Source organism: Apodemus sylvaticus, chromosome 12 (assembly GCF_947179515.1).
Source record: "Apodemus sylvaticus chromosome 12, mApoSyl1.1, whole genome shotgun sequence".
Classification (NCBI taxonomy): Eukaryota; Metazoa; Chordata; class Mammalia; order Rodentia; family Muridae; genus Apodemus; species Apodemus sylvaticus.
The window spans coordinates 21,059,734-21,065,646 of record NC_067483.1 but is presented as its reverse complement, the minus strand read 5'-3'; positions in this window follow the sequence as shown (position 1 = coordinate 21,065,646).

Genomic DNA, 5,913 nt, shown 5'->3' with positions numbered 1-5,913 from the left:
ATTCTGAATAAGGGTGCTACAAACATAGCGGAACATGTGTGTCCTTCTGGTATGGAATAACATTTGAGTATATGCCAAGGAATGGTATAGTTGAGAATTCAAGTAGAACTATTACAAATATTGTGAGGAACTCTAAGATTAATCTCCAGAGTGGTTGTGCCAGTTTGCAATCCCACCAGAAGTGGAGGAGTGTTCCTTGTTTTCCAAATACTCTCCTGCATCTGATATTACCTGAGTTTTCAATCTTAGGCATTCTGATTGGTCATTTTGATTTGCTTTTTCCTGATGACTAAGATGATTGAACATTTCTTTAGATGGTCCTCAGCCGTTCGAGACATATCTCTCTGTTTAGCACTGTACAATATCTTTTTGTGTTTTTTCTAAATATTTTCTTTATTTATATTTCAAATATTTTTCCCTTTCCTTGTTTCCCCTCCGAAAACTCCCATCCAATCACCTCTCCCACTGCTCAACAACCCATCCTCCCCTGCTTCCCTGCCCTGGCATTCCCCTACATTGGGGCAATGAGTCTTCACAGGAGCAAGGGTCTCTCCTCCCATTGATGTCTGACAAGGTCAACCTCTGCTACATATGCAGCTGGAGTCATCGGTCCCTCCGTGTGTACTCTTCAGTTGGTGGTTTACTCCCTAGGAGCACTGGGGCTACTGGTTGGTTCATATTGTTGTTCCTCCTATGGGGCTGCAAAATACTTCAGCTCTGTGGGTCCTTTCTCTAACTTATCCATTGGGAACCTTGTGCTCAGTCCAATGGTTGGCTGAGAACATCCACCTCTGTATTTGTCAGGAACTGGGAAAGACTCTCAATAGAGAGCTATATCAGTCTCCTGTCTGTAAGCACTTGCTACTATCCATAATAATGTCTGGATTTAGTATCACCAGGTGGGGCAGTCTCTAAGTGGCCTTTCCTTTAGTCTCTGCTTAACACTGTCTCTGTATCTCCTCACATGAGTATTTTGTTCCTTCTTCTTAGAAAGACTAAAAAATCCACACTTTGGTCTTCATTCTTCATGAGCTACATGTGGTCTGTGAATTGAATCTTGTGTATTCGAAACTTTTGTGATAATATCCACTTAGTGAGTTATTTTGTTTTCTAGAGAATAACTTTTTGAGTTCTTTTATATTATGGAAAGGTCTCTAACAGATACAGGATGAGTAAAGATCATTTCCCAATCTGCACATTGCCATTTTGTCCTATTGACAGTGTCCTTTGCCTTACAGGTTTTCAGTTTTAATGAGATCCCATTTGTTGATTGTTGATCTTAGAGCCTGAAACACTGATGTTCCCAATTTTCTCTGTGCAATGTATTCTACACAATTTCTAACTTTCTCTTCTATTAGATTCCATTTGGTTTTATATGTAGATCCTTGATCCTCTTGGATTTGAACTTTGGATAAGGAGATAAAAATGAATCAATCTGCAGTTTTTCTACATGCAAATTGTCATGTAAACAAACTCAAAGGAAAAAATCTCATAATTATCTCATTAGATACTAAAAATCACCATTTGTTGAGGATGCTTTCTCTTTTATCCACTGTATATTTTTCTCTTCTATTCCATTGATTGATTTGTCTGTCTCTGTACAAATACCATGTGTTGTTGTTTTTGTTGTTGTTGTTCTTGTTTCATCACTGTTGCTTTGTAGTGCTCCTGGAATTCAGGGATGGTGGTTCTGCTGAAAGTTCTTTCATTTTTGAGAACTGTTTTCACTATCCTTTGTTTTTGTTGTTGTTGTGTTGTTGTTGTTGTTGCTATTGCATTTGAAGTTGAAAATTGCTTTGTTATTTTATCTCTGTGAAGAACTGAGTTGCAATTTTAGTGGGGATTGCATTTATTCTGTAAATTGTTTTTGGTAATATAGCCATTTTGTCTATGTTAATCCTACCTATCCATGAGCCTGAGAGATCTTCTTAGGTGTACTTCGATTTCTTTCTTCAGGAACTTAACATTCTTCTCATAGAGATCATTCACTTCCCTGGTTAGAGTGATATTAAGGTTCTTATATTGGTTATAAATGATGTGAGAGGTGTTGTTTCCCAATTTTTTTCTCATGCCTTTTATCTTTTGTATAAATAAAGGCTACTGACTTGTTTGAATTAATTTTAGATCCAATAACTTTCCAGAAGTTGGTTATCAGTTGTAGTTGTTGTCTTTAGAATTTTTGGAGTGGACTATATATTCTATTGTATTCTCTACCTATACTGATACCTTGACTTCTTCATTTCCAATTTGTATCCATTTGACTTCCCTTTGTTGTCTAAGTGCTCTAGCTAGAACTTCAAGTACTATATTGAATAAATCAGGATAGAATTGGTGGTCTTCAATTTCCCTTATGAACATTGATGCAAAAATACTCAATAAAATTCTTGCCAACCGAATCCAAGAACACATCAAAACGATCATCCACCATGATCAAGTAGGCTTTATCCCAGGAATGCAGGGTTGGTTCAATATACGGAAATCCATCAATACAATCCACTACATAAACAAACTCAAAGAACAAAACCACATGGTCATTTCATTGGATGCTGAAAAAGCATTTGACAAAATTCAGCATCCCTTCATGCTTAAAGTCTTGGAGAGAACAGGAATTCAAGGCCCATACCTAAACATAGTAAAAGCAATATACAGCAAACCGGTAGCCAGCATCAAACTAAATGGAGAGAAACTTGAAGCAATCCCACTGAAATCAGGGACCAGACAAGGCTGCCCCCTTTCTCCTTATCTTTTCAATATTGTACTTGAGGTACTAGCTCGGGCAATTCGACAACATAAGGAGGTCAAAGGGATACAAATTGGAAAGGAAGAAGTCAAACTATCATTATTTGCAGACGACATGATCGTCTACCTAAGTGACCCAAAGAACTCCACTAGAGAGCTCCTACAGCTGATAAACAACTTCAGCAAAGTGGCAGGTTATAAAGTCAACTCAAGCAAATCAGTGGCCTTCCTATACTCAAAGGATAAGCAGGCTGAGAAAGAAATTAGGGAAATGACCCCCTTCACAATAGCCACAAACAGTATAAAGTATCTTGGGGTGACTCTTACCAAACATGTGAAAGATCTGTATGACAAGAACTTCAAGACTCTGAAGAAGGAAATGGAAGAAGACCTCAAAAAATGGGAAAACCTCCCATGCTCATGGATCGGCAGAATCAATATAGTTAAAATGGTCATTTTGCCTAAAGCACTATACAGATTCAATGCAATACCCATCAAAATCCCAACTCAATTCTTCACAGAGTTAGAAAGAGCAATTATCAAATTCATCTGGAACAACAAAAAACCCAGGATAGCTAAAACTATTCTCAGCAACAAAAGGAAATCTGGGGGAATCAGTATCCCTGACCTCAAGCAATACTACAGAGCAATAGTGTTAAAAACTGCATGGTATTGGTACAGTGACAGACAGGAGGATCAATGGAACAGGATTGAAGATCCAGAAATGAACCCACACACCTATGGCCACTTGATCCTCGACAAAGAGGCTGAAAACATCCAATGGAAAAAAGATAGCCTTTTCAACAAATGGTGCTGGTTCAACTGGAGGTCAGCATGCAGAAGAATGCGAATTGATCCATCCTTGTCTCCTTGTACTAAGCTCAAATCCAAATGGATCAAGGACCTCCACATAAAGCCAGACACTCTGAAGCTAATAGAAAAAAAACTGGGGAAGACCCTTGAGGACATCGGTACAGGGAGAAAGTTTCTGAACAGAACACCAATAGCGTATGCTCTAAGAGCAAGAATTGACAAATGGGACCTCATAAAATTACAAAGTTTCTGTAAGGCAAAGGACACCATCAAGAGGACAAATCGGCAACCAACAAATTGGGAAAAGATCTTCACCAATCCTACATCAGATAGAGGGCTAATATCCAATATATATAAAGAACTCAAGAAGTTAGACTCCAGAAAACCAAACAACCCTATTAAAAAATGGGGTACAGAGTTAAACAAAGAATTCTCACCTGAAGAACTTCGGATGGCGGAGAAGCATCTTAAAAAATGCTCAACTTCATTAGTCATTAGGGAAATGCAAATCAAAACAACCCTAAGATTTCATCTTACACCAGTCAGAATGGCTAAGATTAAAAATTCAGGAGACAGCAGGTGTTGGAGAGGGTGTGGAGAAAGAGGAACACTCCTCCACTGCTGGTGGGGTTGCAAATTGGTACAACCACTCTGGAAATCAGTCTGGCGGTTCCTCCGAAAACTGGCCACCTTACTTCCAGAAGATCCTGCTATACCACTCCTGGGCATATACCCAGAAGACTCCCCACCATGTAATAAGGATACATGTTCTACTATGTTCATAGCAGCCCTATTTGTAATTGTCAGATGCTGGAAAGAACCCAGGTATCCCTCAACAGAAGAGTGGATGCAAAAAATGTGGTATATCTACACAATGGAGTACTATTCAGCCATTAGAAACAATGAATTCATGAAATTCTTAGGCAAATGGATGGAGCTAGAGAATATCATACTAAGTGAGGTAACCCAGACTCAAAAGGTGAATCATGGTATGCACTCACTAATAAGTGGATATTAACCTAGAAAACTGGAATACCCAAAACATAATCCACACATCAAATGAGGTACAAGAAGAAAGGAGGAGTGGCCCCTGGTTCTGGAAAGACTCAGTGAAACAGTATTCAGCAAAACCAGAACGGGGAAGTGGGAAGGGGTGGGTGGGAGGACAGGGGAAGAGAAGGGGGCTTGCGGGACTTTCGGGGAGTGGGGGGGCTAGAAAAGGGGAAATCATTTGAAATGTAAATAAATTATATCGAATAATAAAAAAAAAAAAGAAAAAAAAAAAAAGAATTGGTGGTCTTGTCTTGTGCCTGAATTTAGTGGGATTCCTTTAAATTTCTGTTATGTGATGTTGGCTGCTGCTTTGCTGTATATTACTTTTATTAGGTTTAGATATGTGCCTTGAATTCCTTTTTTTCTACAAGACTTTTAAGATGAAATTTTTTCTACAAGACTTTTGAAATGAAGAAGTATTGTGTTTTGTCAAATGCTTTTCAGTATCTAATGAGATGATCATGTGATTTTTTTTTCAATTTGTTTATACAGTGGTAGATTTTCATGTATTGAACCAACTCTGTCTCCGTGCAATGAGGCCTAATTGATCATGGTGAATGATGGATTTCATATGTTCTTGGATTCTGTTTGTTAGTCTTTTATTGAATACTTTTGCATCAATATTCATTAAGTGACATTGGTTTGAAGTTCTTTTTCTTTGTTGGCTCTTTGTGTAGTTTAGGTATCATAATAACTGTGGTTTCATAGAATAAATTAGGTAGTGTTCCTTCTGTTTCTATTTTGTGGAAGTATTTGTATTAAGAAGTATTTTGTTTCTATTTATGAGAAGTATTGGTACTAGGTCTTCTTTAAGGGTCAAATAGAATTCTGCACTAAAACCATAAGGCCCTGCGGTCTTCTTGGTTGGGAATCTTTTAATGACTTCTATTACATTAGGGATTACAGGACAGTTTAGATGGTTTATCTCACCTGATTTTGACATATCTGTCTAGAAAATAATCACTTGGATCTACAGAGGCTTGATACACCAGAGCACAAGGATTCTCCAAGTGTCAGGTGGAAGTTGGTGAGTGGGTGTGGAGCACCCTTTTAGAGTTGAAGCAGAGGAGGAATGGAGGAGTAAGTAGAGGTGGGCAGGGAAGGGGAAAAACATTTGACATGTAAATAAATTAATAAAAATCAGTAAATAAAATTTTCAATAGTTAAAATATTCACTCCATTACAGTGTTATTTCTTCAATGGGGAAAATGAGAATTAAAGCATAGGTTTTAATGAACAGTGATCACCTCTTCATTAAAAATTAGAAGCAAAACATATTAAGGAACAATTTACTGGCATCCAGTCAAT